The sequence below is a fragment of the Nerophis lumbriciformis genome, linkage group LG15, assembly GCF_033978685.3.
Source record: "Nerophis lumbriciformis linkage group LG15, RoL_Nlum_v2.1, whole genome shotgun sequence".
Taxonomy (NCBI): Eukaryota; Metazoa; Chordata; class Actinopteri; order Syngnathiformes; family Syngnathidae; genus Nerophis; species Nerophis lumbriciformis.
This window is the reverse complement of record NC_084562.2, coordinates 711,662-728,183: the sequence shown is the minus strand read 5'-3', so window position 1 is coordinate 728,183 and position 16,522 is coordinate 711,662.

The window sequence follows — 16,522 nt, the reverse complement described above, 5'->3', positions numbered from 1 at the left end:
GTTTCACTAGAATAAGTTGTTTTTGTAAGTTTTGCAAATACAAAATACTGGTTTTACTCACTATGACAGTATACTGTCACATTCAATCTGACAGTTATGTAAACATAACTCCTAAACCACACATGCAAAATGGCTAATAATGCCTGGAGAAATGTATCTTTGTGAGTTTTACTAGGACAAATATTTTGTAAGGTTTGTAAAGACACACGTTAGTTTTTTTTACTAAATATGACAGTATAACTGTCATACTACATGCAAAAAATATATAAACATGACTCCAAAACCAAACTTTCAATCCGTCTAAAAATGTCTGTAATATTGAATCTATGTGAGTTTTACCAAAATGAGGTATTTTGGTAAGGTTGACAAATAAAAAAAATAGGTTTTACTGATAGTGACATTATAAGTGCCACACTCAATATGACTGTTATTTAAACATAGCTCCTAAACCAAACATGCTAAATGGCTAATAATGCCTGGAGAAATGTATCTTTGTGAGTTTTAATGGGAAAAAAAAATATTTTGTAAGGTTTGTAAAGACACAAGTTAGTTCTTTTTTACTTAATATGACAATATAAATGTCATACTAAATATTAAAGTTATATAAACATAACTCCAAAACCAAACATGCATTCCGTCTAAAAATGCCTGTAATATTGAATCTATGTTAGTTTTATTAGAATCAGGTATTTTGGTAAGGTTTACAAATACAAAAATTTGGTTTTACTCATAATGACGGATAACTGCCACATTCAAAATGACAGTTATTTAAACATAATTTCCTAACCACACATGCAAAAATGCTAATAATCCCTAAAACAATGCATCCTTGTGAGTTTTACTCGAACATATGCTTTTTTAAGGCTTGCAATTACAAAAAGTAGTTGTTTACTCAATATGACAGCAATGTTCTTAAAATCCTCTAATGATGCGGAAAAAGCAATACAAATGTTTTTCTACATAATTCCTAAACCAAACATGAAAAATTTCTAATAAAGCCTGTAGACATGTGTCTTTGTTAGTTTTACTAGGAAAAATATATTTTGTAAGGTTTGCAAATTTGAAAGTTAGTTTTTTTAATTCAATATGACTGTATAACTTTCATACTAAATATGAAAGTTACATAATTCCAAAACTAAACATGCATTATGTTTAAAAATGCCTAAAATATTGTATCTATGTGAGTTTTACCAGAATCAGGTAATTTAATAAGGTTTACAAATACAAAAATTAGGTTTTACTCATAATGACAGTATAACTTCTCTAATCAATTTGACATTTATTTAAATATAACTTCCTAACCACACATGCAAAATGGCTAATAAAGCCTAAAACAATGCATCCTTGTGAGTTTTACTCGAAACATATGCTTTTTTAAGGCTTGCAATTACAAAAAGTAGTTTTTTTGCTCAATATGACAGTGATGTTTTTAAAATCCAGATATAATGCGAAAAAATCAATAAAAGAGTTTTTCAACATAATTCCTAAACCAAACATGCATTATATCTTAAAATGCCTATAATATTGTATCCAAGTGAGTTTTAGTAGAATCATTTGTTTTTGTAAGGTTTACAAATACAACATTTTGGTTTTACTCACTCTGACAGTATACTGTCACATTCAATCTGACTGTTATTTAAACATAAATTCTAAACCACAGATGCAAAATGGCTAATAATGCCTGGAGAAATGTATTTTTTTGAGTTTTACTGGAAAAAAATATATTTTGTAAGGTTTGTTTGGACAAAAGTTAGTTTTTTTTACTCAATATGATGGTATAAATTTGAAAGTTATCTAAACATAACTTCAAAACCAAACATGCAATCCGTCTAAAAATGACTGTAATATTGAATCTATGTGAGTTTTAACAGAATCAGGTATTTTGGTAGAGTTTACAAATACAAAAATTACATTTTACTCATAATGACAGTATAACTGCCACGTTCAAAATGACAGTTATTTAAACATAACTCCTAAAACAAAAATGCTAAATGTCTAATAATGACTGAAGAAATGCATCTTTGTGAGTTTTACTGAAAAAAAAAAAATATTTTGTAAGGTTTGTAAAGACACAGTTAGTTTTTTTTTTACTCCAAATGACAGTATAACTGTCATACTAAATGTAAAATGTATATAAACAAAACTCCAAAACCAAACATGCATTATGTCTAAAAATGCCTGTAACATTGTATCCATGTGAGTTTTACTGGAATCCGTTGTTTTTTTAAGGTTTGCAAATACAAAATATCGGTTTTACTCACTATGACAGTATGTTGTCACATTCAATCTGACAGTTATTTAAACATAACTCCTAAACCACACATACAAAATGACTAATAATGCCTGGAGAAATGTATCTTTGTGAGTTTTACTGAAAAAATATATATATATTTTGTAAGGTTTTTAAAGACACAAGTTAGTTTTTCTTTTACTCAATATGACAGTATAACTGTCATACTAAATATGAAAGTTATTTAAACATAACTCCAAAACCAAACATACATTATGTCTAAAAATGCCTGTAATATTGTATCTATGTGAGTTTTACTACAATCAGGTATTTTGGTGAGGTTTACAAATACAAAAATAAGGTTTTACTCATAATGACAGTATAACTGCCACACTCAATAATGCAGTTATTTAAATATAACTCCTAAACCACACATGCTAAATGGCTAATAATGCTTGGAAAAATGTATATTTGTGAGTTTTACTGGAAAAAAAAAGTAAGGTTTGTAAAGACACAAGTTATTTTTTTTACTCAATATGACATTATTACTGTCATACTAAATGTAAAAGTTATATAAACCTAACTCCAAAACCAAACATTCATTTATCATGTTTGGTTTAGGAGTTATGTTTAAATAACTGTCATATTGAGTGTGGCAGTTATACTGTCATTATGAGTAAAACCTATTTTTTGTATTTGTAAACCTTACCAAAATACCTGATTCTGGTAAAACCCACATCGATACAATATTACAGGAATTTTTAGACATAAAGCATGTTTGGTTTTGGAGTTATGTTTATATAACTTTCATATTTAGTATGACAGTTATACCATTATATATTGAGTAAAAAAAAAACTAATTTGTATCTTTACAAACCTTACAAAATATTGTTTTCCAGTAAAATTCACAAATATACATTTCTCTAGGCATTAGTATGCCTGGAGAAATGTATCTTTGTGAGTTTTACTGGGAAAAAAAAAAATGTAAGGTTTATAAAGACACAAGTTATTTTTTTTTTACTCAATATGATGGTATCACTGTCATACTAAATATGAAAGTTGTATAAACATAACTCCAAAACCAAACATGCATTATGTCTAAAAATGCCTGCAATATTGTATCTATGTGATTTTTACCAGAATCAGGTATTTTTGGTAAGGTTTACAAATACAAAAATTATGTTTTACTCACTATGACAGTATACTGTCACATTCAATCTGACAGTTATTTAAACATACTGTAACTCCTAAACCACAAATACAAAACGGCTAATAATGCCTGGAGAAATGTATCTTTGTGAGTTTTCCTGGAAAAAAAAAAAAAAATTCATGAGGTTTGTAAAGACACAAGTTAGTGTTTTTTTTTACTTAATATGACAGTAAAACTGTCATTCTAAATATGAAAGTTAAATAAACATAACTCCAAACCAAACTTGTAATACATCTAAAAATGCCTGTAATATTGAATCTATGTGAGTTTTACCAGAATCAGGTATTTTGGTAAGGTTTACAAATACAAAAATTGGGTTTTACTCATAATGACAGTATAACTGCCATATTCAAAATAACAGTTATTTAAACATAACGCCTAAACCAAACATGCTATATAGCTAATAATGCCTGGAGAAATGTATCTTTGTGAGTTTTACTAGAAAACAATATTTTGTATGGTTTGTAAAGACAAAAGTTTTTTTTTTTTTTTTACTCAATATGATGGTATAACTGTCAAACTAAATATAAAAGTAATATAAACATCATTCCAAAACCAAACTCCTAAACCAAACTTGCAATCCGTCTTAAACTGCCTGTAATATTAAATCTATATGAGTTTTACCAGAATCAGGTATTTTGGTAAGGTTTACAAATACAAAACTTGGGTTTGACTCATAATGACAGTATAACTGCATTATTTGATATGACAGTTATTTAAACATAACTCCTAAACCAAACATGATAAATAGCTAATAATGCCTGGAAAAATGTATATAAACATAACTCCAAAACCAAACATGCATTATGTCTAAAAATGCCTGTAATATTGTATCTATGCAAGTTTTACCAGAATCAGGAATTTTGGTAAGGTTTATAAATACAAAAATTAGGTTTTACTCATAATGACAGTATAACTGCCACCCTCAATATGGCAGTTATGTTAACATAACTCCTAAACCACACATGCAAAATGGTTAATAATGCCTGGAGAAATGTATCTTTGTGAGTTTTACTGGGAAAAAAAATATATTTTGTAAGGTTTGTAAAGACACAAGTTAGTTCTTTTTTTACTTAATATGACAATATAAATGTTATACTAAATATTAAAGTTATATAAACATAACTCCAAAACCAAACATGCAATCCGTCTAAAAATGCCTGTAATATTGAATTTATGTGAGTTTTATTAGAATCAGGTATTTTGGTAAGGTTTAGAAATACAAAAATTAGGTTTTACTCATAATGACAGATAACTGCCACATTCAAAATGACAGTTATTTAAACATAACTTCCTAACCACACATGCAAAAATGCTAATAATGCCTAAAACAATGCATCCTTGTGAGTTTTACTCGAACATATGCTTTTTTAAGGCTTGCAATTACAAAAAGTAGTTGTTTACTCAATATGACAGCAATGTTCGTAAAATCCTCTAATTATGCGGAAAAAGCAATACAAATGTTTTTCAACATAATTCCTAAACCAAACATGCAACATTTCTAATAAAGCCTGTAAGCCTGTAAGGCGCACCCCATGGTTTACAGAAGAAACCAGAGTTCATAAATTATCATGTAGAAAGTTGGAACGCAAATGGCGCGCGACCAAGCTTGAGGTTTTCCATCAAGCATGGAGTGATAGTTTAATATTGTATAAACGCATGCTTACCTTAGCTAAAGCTAAATATTACTCAAATCTCATCCGCCTCAACAAAAACGACCCTAAATTTTTGTTTAGTACAGTAGCATCGCTAACCCAACAAGGGACTCCTCCCAATAGCTCCACCCACTCGGCAGATGACTTTATGAATTTCTTTAATAAGAAAATTGAACTCATTAGAAAGGAGATTAAAGACAACGCATCCCAGCTACAACTGGGTTCTATGAACACAGATACAACTGTATCTACGACGGATACTGCAATACAAAATAGTCTCTCTCTTTTTGATGAAATAACATTAGAGGAACTATTACAGCGTGTAAGTGGGATAAAACAAACAACATGTTTACTTGACCCACTTCCTGGGAAACTTATCAAGGAGCTTTTTGTATTATTAGGTCCATCAGTGCTAAATATTATACACTTATCACTTTCCTCTGGCACTGTTCCCCTAGCATTCAAGAAAGCGGTTATTCATCCTCTGCTCAAAAGACCTAACCTTGATCCTGACCTCATGGTAAACTACCGACCGGTGTCCCACCTTCCCTTTATTTCTAAAATCCCCGAAAAAATTGTCGCACAGCAGCTAAATGAGCACTTAGTGTCTAACAATCTCTGTGAACCTTTTCAATCCGGTTTCAGGGCAAATCACTCTACGGAGACAGCCCTCGCAAAAATGACTAATGATCTACTGCTAACGATGGATTCTGATGCGTCATCTATGTTGCTGCTTCTTGATCTTAGCGCTGCTTTCGATACCGTCGATCATAATATTTTATTAGAGCGTATCAAAACACGTATTGGTATGTCAGACTTAGCTTTGTCGTGGTTTAACTCTTATCTTACTGACAGGATGCAATGCGTCTCCCATAATAATGTGACCTCGGACTATGCTAAGGTAACGTGAGGAGTTCCTCAGGGTTCGGTTCTTGGCCCTGCACTCTTTAGTATTTACATGCTGCCGCTAGGCGACATCATACGCAAATACGGTGTTAGCTTTCATTGTTATGGTGATGACACCCAACTCTACATGCCCCTAAAGCTGACCAACACGCTGGATTGTAGTCAGCTGGAGGCGTGTCTTAATGAAATTAAACAATGGATGTCCGCTAACTTCTTGCAACTCAACGCCAAGAAAACGGAAATGCTGATTATCGGTCCTGCTAAACACCGACATTTATTTAATAATACCACTTTAACATTTGACAACCAAACAATTACACAAGGCGAATCAGTAAAGAATCTGGGTATTATTTTCGACCCAACTCTCTCCTTTGAGTCACACATTAAGAGTGTTACTAAAACGGCCTTCTTTCATCTCCGCAATATCGCTAAAATTCGTTGTATTTTATCCACTAGCGACGCTGAGATCATTATTCATGCGTTCGTTACGTCTCGTCTCGACTACTGTAACGTATTATTTTCGGGTTTCCCTATGTCTAGCATTAAAAGATTACAATTGGTACAAAATGCGGCTGCTAGACTTTTGACAAGAACAAGAAAGTTTGATCATATTACGCCTATACTGGCTCACCTGCACTGGCTTCCTGTGCACTTAAGATGTGACTTTAAGGTTTTACTACTTACGTATAAAATACTACACGGTCTAGCTCCGTCCTATCTTGTCGATTGCATTGTACCATATGTCCCGGCAAGAAATTTGCGTTCAAAGAACTCCGGCTTATTAGTGAATCCCAGAGCCCAAAAAAAGTCTGCGGGCTATAGAGCGTTTTCTATTCGGGCTCCAGTACTATGGAATGCCCTCCCGGTAACAATTAGAGATGCTACCTCAGTAGAAGCATTTAAGTCCCATCTTAAAACTCATTTGTATACTCTAGCCTTTAAATAGCCCCCCTGTTAGACCAGTTGATCTGCCGTTTCTTTTCTTTTCTCCTCTGCTCCCCTTTTCCTTGAGGGGGGGGGGCACAGGTCCGGTGGCCATGGATGAAGTGCTGGCTGTCCAGAGTCGGAACCCGGGGTGGACCGCTCGCCTGTGCATCGGCTGAGAACATCTCTGCGCTGCTGACCCGTCTCCGCTCGGGATGGTGTCCTGCTGGCCCCACTATGGACTGGACTCTTACTATTATGTTGGATCCACTATGGACTGGACTCTCACAATATTATGTCAGACCCACTCAACATCCATTGCTTTCGGTCTCCCCTAGAGGGGGGGGGGGGTTACCCACATATGCGGTCCTCTCCAAGGTTTCTCATAGTCATTCACATCGACGTCCCACTGGGGTGAGTTTTTCCTTGCCCTTATGTGGGCTTTGTACCGAGGATGTTGTTGTGGCTTGTGCAGCCCTTTGAGACACTTGTGATTTAGGGCTATATAAATAAAGATTGATTGATTGATTGATTGACATGTGTCTTTGTTAGTTTTAATAGGAAAAATATATTTTGTAAGGTTTGCAAAGCTGCAAGTTAGTTTTTTTAATTCAATATGACGGTAAAACTTTCATACTAAATATGAAAGTTACATAATTCCAAAACTAAACATGCATTATGTTTAAAAATGCCTAAAATTCTTTATCTATGTGAGTTTTACCAGAATCAGGTAATTTGGTAAGGTTTACAAATACAAAAATTAGGTTTTACTCATAATGACAGTATAACTTCTCTAATCAATTTGACATTTATTTAAACATAACTTCCTAACCACACATGCAAAAAGGCTAATAAAGCCTAAAACAATGCATCCTTGTGAGTTTTACTCGAAACATATGCTTTTTTAAGGCTTGCGATTACAAAAAGTAGTTTTTTTGCTCAATAGTGATGTTTTTAAAATCCTGATATAATGCGAAAAAAGCAACAAAAGAGTTTTTCAACATAATTCCTAAACCAAACATGCATTGTGTCTTAAAATGCCTATAATATTGTATCCAAGTGAGTTTTAGTAGAATCATTTGTTTTTGTAAGGTTTGCAAATACAACATTTTGGTTTCACTCACTATGACAGTATACTGTCACATTCATACTGTCACATTCAATCTGACTGTTATTTAAACATAAATTCTAAACCACAGATGCAAAATGGCCACAAATGCCTGGAGAAATGTATTTTTGTGAGTTTTACTGGAAAAAAAAATATTTTGTAAGGTTTGTTTGGACAAAAGTTAGTTTTTTTTTACTCAATATGATGGTATAACTGTCTTACTAAATTTGAAAGTTATATAAACATAACTTCAAAACCAAACATGCAATCCGTCTAAAAATGCCTGTAATATTGAATCTATGTGAGTTTTACCAGAATCAGGTATTTTGGTAAGGTTTACAAATACAAAAATTAGGTTTTACTCATAATGACAGTATAACTGCCACATTCAAATTGACAGTTATTTAAACATAACTCCTAAAACAAAAATGCTAAATGGCTAATAATGATTGGAGAAATGCATCTTTGTGAGTTTTACTGAAAAAAAATAATTATATTTTGTAAGGTTTGTAAAGACACAAGTTAGTTTTTTTTACTCCATATGACAGTATAACTGTCATACTAAAAGTAAAATGTATATAAACAAAACTCCAAAACCAAACATGCATTATGTCTAAAAATTCCTGTAACATTGTATCCATGTGAGTTTTACTAGAATCAGTTGTTTTTTTAAGGTTTGCAAATACAAAATATTGGTTTTACTCACTATGACAGTATGTTGTCACATTCAATCTGACAGTTATTTAAACAAAACTCCTAAACCAAACATACAAAATGACTAATAATGCCTGGAGAAATGTATCTTTGTGAGTTTTACTGAAAAAAAAATATATATATATTTTGTAAGGTTTGTAAAAACACAAGTTATTTTTTTTTAATCAATATGACAGTATAACTGTCATACTAAATATGAAAGTTACTTAAACATAACTCCAAAACCAAACATGCATTATGTCCAAAATTGCCTGTAATATTGTATCTATGTGAGCTTTACTACAATCAGGTATTTTGGTGAGGTTTACAAATACAAAAATAAGGTTTTACTCATAATGACAGTATAACTCCCACACTTAATGTAAAAGTTATATAAACATAACTCCAAAACCAAACATGCATTATATCTAAAAATGCCTGTAATTTTGTATCCATGTGAGTTTTACTAGAAGCAGTTGTTTTTGTAAGGTTTGCAAATACAAATTTTTGGTTTTACTCACTATGACTGCTGTCATATTGAGTAAAAAAAACAAAAAAACTTGTGTTATAACAAACCTTACAAAATATTTTTTCCAGAAAAATTCACAGATATACATTTCTCCAGGCATTATTAGTCATTTTGAATGTGTGGTTTAGGAGTTATGTTTAAATAACTGTCAGATTGAATGTGACAGTATACTGTCATAGTGAGTAAAACCAATATTTTGTATTTGCAAAACTTACAAAAACAACTGCTTCTAGTAAAACTCACACGGATACATCATTTCAGGCATTTTTAGACAAAATGCATGTTTGGTTTTGGAGTTATGTTTATATAACTTTTCCATTTAGTATGACAGTTATACTGTCATTATGAGTAAAACCTAATTTTTGTATTTGTAATCCTTACCAAAATACCTGATTTTGGTAAAATTCACATAGATTCAATATTACAGGCATTTTTACACGGATTGCAAGTTTGGTTTTGGAGTTATGTGTATATAACTTTCATATTTAATATGACAGTTATACTGTCAAATTGAGTAAAAAATAACAAACTTGTAATTTTACAAACCTTACAAAATATTTTTTTCCAGTAAAATTCACAGAGATACATTTTTCCAGGCATTATTAGTCATTTTGCATGTGTGGTTTAGGAGTTATGTTTAAATAACTGTCAGTTTGAATGTGACAGTATACTGTCATAGTGAGTAAAACCAATATTTTGTATTTGCAAAACTTACAAAAATAACTGATTCTAGTAAAACTCACATGGATACAATATTACAGGCATTTTTAGACATAATGCATGTTTAGTTTTGGAGTTATGTTTATACTACTTTTACATTTAGTATGACAGTTATACTGTCCATCCATCCATCCATTTGCTACCGCTTATTCCCTTCGGGGTCGCGGGGGGCGCTGGAGCCTATCTCAGCTACAATCGGGCGGAAGGCGGGGTACACCCTGGAAAAGTTGCCACCTCATCATATTAAGTAAAAAAAACTAAATTGGTTCTTTACAAACCTTACAAAATATGTTTTTCCAGTAATCTCACAAAGATACATTTCTCCAGGCATTATAGCCATTTTGCATGTGTGGTTTGGTAGTTTTGTTTAAATAACTGTCAAATTGAATGTGACAGTATACTATCATGGTGAGTAAAACCAATATTTTGTAATTGCAAACCTTACTACAACAATTGATTTTAGTAAAACTCGCATGGATACTAAATTACAGGCATTTTTAAACATAATGCATGTTTGGTTTTGGAGTTATGTTTATATATGTTTTACATTTAGAATTACCGGTACAGTTATACTGTCATATTGAGTAAAAAAAAACTAACTTTTTTCTTTATAAACCTTAAAAAAAAATGTTTTCCAGTAAAACTCACAAAGATACATTTCTCCAGGCATTATTAGCCATTAACCATGTTTGGTTTAGAGTTATGTTTAAATAACTGTCATATTGCGTGTGGCAGATATACTGTCATTATGAGTAAAACCTATTTTTTGTATTTGTAAAATTACCAAAATAACTTAATCTGATGAAACTCACATGGATAAAATATTACAGGATTTTTTTAGACATAAAGCATGTTTCCATCATATTGAGTAAAAAAAACTAACTTGTGTCTATACAAACCTTACAAAATATTTTTTTCCCATTAAAATTCACAAAAATACATTTCTCCAGTTATTATATGCCATTTTGCATCCGTGGTTTAGAATTTGTGTTTAAATAACAGTCAGATTGAATGTGACAGTATACTGTCATAGTGAGTAAAACCTAATTTTTGTATTTGTAAACCTTAACAAAATACCTGATTCTAGTAAAACTCACATAGATTCAATATTACAGGCATTTTTAGATGGATTGCATGTTTGGTATTGGAGTTATGTTTATATAACTTTTACATTTATCATGACAGTTATACAAACATATTGAATAAAAAAAACTATTTTGTGTCTTATCAAACCTTACAAAATATTGTTTTTCCTGTAAAACTCACAAAGATACATTTCTTCAGGCATTATTAGCCATTTTGCATTTGTGGTTTAGGAGTTATGTTAACATAACCGTCATATTGAGGGTGGCAGTTATGTCATTTTGAGTAAAACCTAATTTTTGTATTTATAAACCTTACCAAAATTCCTGATTCTGGTAAAACTCACATAGATACAATATTACAGGCATTTTTAGACATAATGCATGTTTGCTTTTGGAGTTATGTTTATATACATTTTTCCAGGCATTATTAGCTATTCATCATGTTTTGTTTAGGAGTTATGTTTAAATAACTGTCATATCAAATAATGCAGTTATACTGTCATTATGAGTAAAACCCAAGTTTTGTATTTGTAAACCTTACCAAAATACCTGATTCTGGTAAAACTCATATAGATTCAATATTACAGGAAGTTTAAGACGGATTGCAAGTTTGGTTTAGGAGTTTGGTTTTGGAATGATGTTTATATTACTTTTATATTTATCCATCCATCCATCCATCTTCTTCCGCTTAGCCGAGGTCGGGTTGCGGGGGCAGCAGTCTAAGCAGGGAAGCCCAGACTTCCCTCTCCCCAGCCACTTCGTCCAGCTCTTCCTGTGGGACCCCGAGGCGTTCCCAGGCCAGCCGGGAGACATAGTCTTCCCAACGTGTCCTGGGTCTTCCCCGTGGCCTCCTACCGGTCGGACGTGCCCTAAACACCTCCCTAGGGAGGCGTTCGGGTGGCATCCTGACCAGATGCCCGAACCACCTCATCTGGCTCCTCTCGATGTGGAGGAGCAGCGGCTTTACTTTGAGCTCCCCCCGGATGGCAGAGCTTCTCACCCTATCTCTAAGGGAGAGCCCCGCCACCCGGCGGAAGAAACTCATTTCGGCCGCTTGCACCCGTGATCTTGTCCTTTCGGTCATAACCCAAAGCTCATGACCATAGGTGAGGATGGGAACATAGATCGACCGGTAAATCGAGAGCTTTGCCTTCCGGCTCAGCTCCTTCTTCCCCACAACGGATCGATACAGCGTCCGCAATACTGAAGACGCCGCACCGATCCGCCTGTCGATCTCACGATCCACTCTTCCCTCACTCGTGAACAAGACTCCGAGGTACTTGAACTCCTCCACTTGGGGCAAGATCTCCTCCCCAACCCGGAGATGGCACTCCACCCTTTTCCGAGTGAGAACCATGGACTCGGACTTGGAGGTGCTGAATCTCATCCCAGTCGCTTCACACTAGGCTGCGAACCGATCCAGTGAGAGCTGAAGATCCTGGCCAGATGAAGCCAACAGGACCACATCATCTGCAAAAAGCAGAGACCTAATCCTGCAGCCACCAAACCAGATCCCCTCAACGCCTTGACTGCGCCAAGAAATTCTGTCCATAAAAGTTATGAACAGAATCGGTGACAAAGGGCAGCCTTGGCGGAGTCCAACCCTCACTGGAAACGTGTCCGACTTACTGCCGGCAATGCGGACCAAGCTCTGGCACTGAGCATACAGAGAGCGGACTGCCACAATCAGACAGTCCGATACCCCATACTCTCTGAGCACTCCCCACAGGACTTCCCGAGGGACACGGTCGAATGCCTTCTCCAAGTCCACAAAACACATGTAGACTGGTTGGGCAAACTCCCATGCACCCTCAAGGACCCTGCCGAGAGTATAGAGCTGGTCCACAGTTCCACAACCAGGACGAAAACCACACTGTTCCTCCTGAATCCGAGGTTCGACTATCCGGCGTAGCCTCCTCTCCAGTACACCTGAATAGACCTTACCGGGAAGGCTGAGGAGTGTGATCCCACGATAGTTAGAGCACACCCTCCGGTTCCCCTTCTTAAAGAGAGGAACCACCACCCCGGTCTGCCAATCCAGAGGTACTGCCCCCGATGTCCACGCGATACTGCAGAGTCTTGTCAACCAAGACAGCCCCACAGCATCCAGAGCCTTAAGGAACTCCGGGCGGATCTCATCTACCCCTGGGGCCTTGCCACCGAGGAGCTTTTTAACTACCTCAGCAACCTCAGCCCCAGAAATAGGAGAGCCCACCACAGACTCCCCAGGCACTGCTTCCTCATAAGAAGACGTGTTGGTGGGATTGAGGAGGTCTTCGAAGTATTCCCTCCACCGATCCACAACATCCGCAGTCGAGGTCAGCAGAACACCATCCTCGCCATACACGGTGTTGATAGTGCACTGCTTCCCCTTCCTGAGGCGGCGGATGGTGGTCCAGAATTGCTTCGAAGCCGTCCGGAAGTCGTTTTCCATGGCTTCCCCGAACTCCTCCCATGTCCGAGTTTTTGCCTCTGCGACCGCTGAAGCCGCACACCGCTTGGCCTGTCGGTACCTGTCCGCTGCCTCAGGAGTCCTATGAGCCAAAAGAACCCGATAGGACTCCTTCTTCAGCTTGATGGCATCCCTCACCGCCGGTGTCCACCAACGGGTTCTAGGATTACCGCCACGACAAGCACCAACTACCTTGCGGCCACAGCTCCAATCAGCCGCCTCGACAATAGAGGCGCGGAACATGGTCCATTCGGACTCAATGTCCAGCACCTCCCTCGTGACATGTTCAAAGTTCTTCCGGAGGTGGGAATTGAAACTCTCTCTGACAGGAGACTCTGCCAGACGTTCCCAGCAAACCCTCACAATGCGTTTGGGCCTGCCAGGTCTGTCCGGCATCCTCCCCCACCATCGCAGCCAACTCACCACCAGGTGGTGATCGGTAGAAAGCTCAGCCCCTCTCTTCACCCGAGTGTCCAAAACATGAGGCCGCAAATCCGATGACACAACTACAAAGTCGATCATGGAACTGCGGCCTAGGGTGTCCTGGTGCCAAGTGCACATATGGACACCCTTATGTTTGAACATGGTGTTCGTTATGGACAATCTGTGACGGGCACAAAAGTCCAATAACAAAACACCGCTCGGGTTCAGATCCGGGCAGCCATTCTTCCCAATCACGCCTCTCCAGGTTTCACTGTCGTTGCCAACATGAGCATTGAAGTCCCCCAGTAGCACGAGGGAATCACCCGGGGGAGCACTCTCAAGTACTCCCTCGAGTGAATCCAAAAAGAGTGGGTACTCTGAGCTGCGGTTTGGCGCGTAAGCGCAAACCACAGTCAGGACCCGTTCCCCCACCCGAAGGCGGAGGGAAGCTACCCTCTCGTCCACCGGGTTGAACTCCAACGTACAGGCTCTGAGCCGGGGGGGAAACAAGAATTTCCACCCCAGCCCGTCGCCTCTCACTGCCGGCAATGCCAGAGTGGAAGAGAGTCCAGCCCCTCTCGAGAGAACTGGTTCCAGAGCCCTTGCTGTGCGTCGAAGTGAGTCCGACTATATCTAACCGGAACATCTCCACTTCGCGCACTAGCTCAGGCTCCTTCCCCCCCAGCGAGGTGACGTTCCACGTCCCAAGAGCTAGCTTCTGTAGCCGAGGATCGGACCGCCAAGTGCCCTGCCTTCGGCTTCCGCCCAGCTCACATCGCACCCGACCTCTATGACCCCTGCTATGGATGGTGAGCCCATTGGAGGGGGGACCCACGTTGCCTCTTCGGGCTGTGCCCGGCCGGGCCCCATGTCAGGCGCTCGCCATCGTGCCCCACCTCCGGGCCTGGCTCCAGAGGGGGGCCCCGGTGACCCGCGTCCGGGCGAGGGAAATCTGGGTCCTTGTTTTTTATTATTCATGGAGGTCTTCCAGCTGCTCTTTGTCTGATCCCTCACCTAGGACCAGTTTGTCTTGGGAGACCCTACCAGGGGGCATAAAGCCCCCGGACAACATAGCTCCTAGGATCATTGGGACCGCAATCTCCTCTACCGTGGCAGCTCAGAGAGGAGACTTTTTTTTTTAAATATATTTAGTTTGACAGTTATACCATCATATTGAGTAAAAAAAAAAAAAAAAAAATTTCATTACAAACCTTACAAAATATTTGTTTCTAGTAAAACTCACAAAGATACATTTCTCCAGGCATTATTAGCCATTTAGCATGTTTGGTTTAGGAGTTATGTTTAAATAACTGTTATTTTGAATATGGCAGTCATACTGTCATTTTGAGTAAAACCCAATTTTTGTATTTGTAAACCTTACCAAAATACCTGATTCTGGTAAAACTCACACAGATTTAATATTACAGTCATTTTTAGACGTATTGCAAGTTTGGTTTTGGAGTAATGTTTATTTAACTTTCATATTTAGTATGACAGTTATACTGTCATATTAAGTGAAAAAATTAACTTGTTTCTTTACAAACCTTATAAAAAAAAATGTTTTCCAGGAAAACTCCCAAAGATACATTTTTCCTGGCATTATTAGCCATTTTGTAATTGTGGTTTAGGAGTTACAGTATGTTTAAATAACTGTCAGATTGAATGTGACAGTATACTGTCATAGTGAGTAAAACCTAATTTTTGTATTTGTATACCTTACCAAAAATACCTGATTCTGGTAAAAATGACATAGATACAATATTGCAGGCATTTTTAGACATAATGCATGTTTGGTTTTGGAGTTATGTTTATACAACTTTTATATATAGTATGACAGTTATACTATCATATTGAGTAAAAAAAAAAATAACTTGTGTCTTTATAAACCTTACAAAAAAATGTTTTCCCAGTAAAACTCACAAAGATACATTTCTCCAGGCATAATTAGCCATTTATTACTGTCATAATGAGTAAAAAACTACTTTTTGTGTTTGCAAGCCTTAAAATAGCATATGTTTCGAGTAAAACTCACAAGGATGCATTGTTTTAGGCTTTATTAGCCTATTTTGCATGTGTGGTTAGGAAGTTATGTTTAAATAACTGTCAAATTGAAAGTAGCAGTTATCTGTCATTATGAGTAAACCCCAAATTTATGTAATTGTACACCTTACCAAATTAACTGATTCTTGTAAAACTCACATAGATACAATATTTTAGGCATTTTTAGATATAATGCATGTTCAGTTTTGGAGTTATGTTTATATAACTTTCATATTTGGTATGACAGTTATAATGTCATATTGAATTAAAAAAACTAAATTGCCTCCTTGCAAAACTTACAAAATATAATTTTTCTAGTAAAACTTACAAAGATACATGTCTGCAGGCATTATTAGACATGTTGCATGTTTAATGTAGGAATTATGTTGAAAAATGTTTTTATTGCTTATTTCGCATTATATCAGGATTTTAAGAACATTACTGTTATAATGGAAAAAAAAAAGTACTTTTTGGGTTTGCAAGCCTTAAAATAGCAAATGTTTCGAGTAAAACTCACAAGGATGCATTGTTTTAGGCTTTTTTTAAC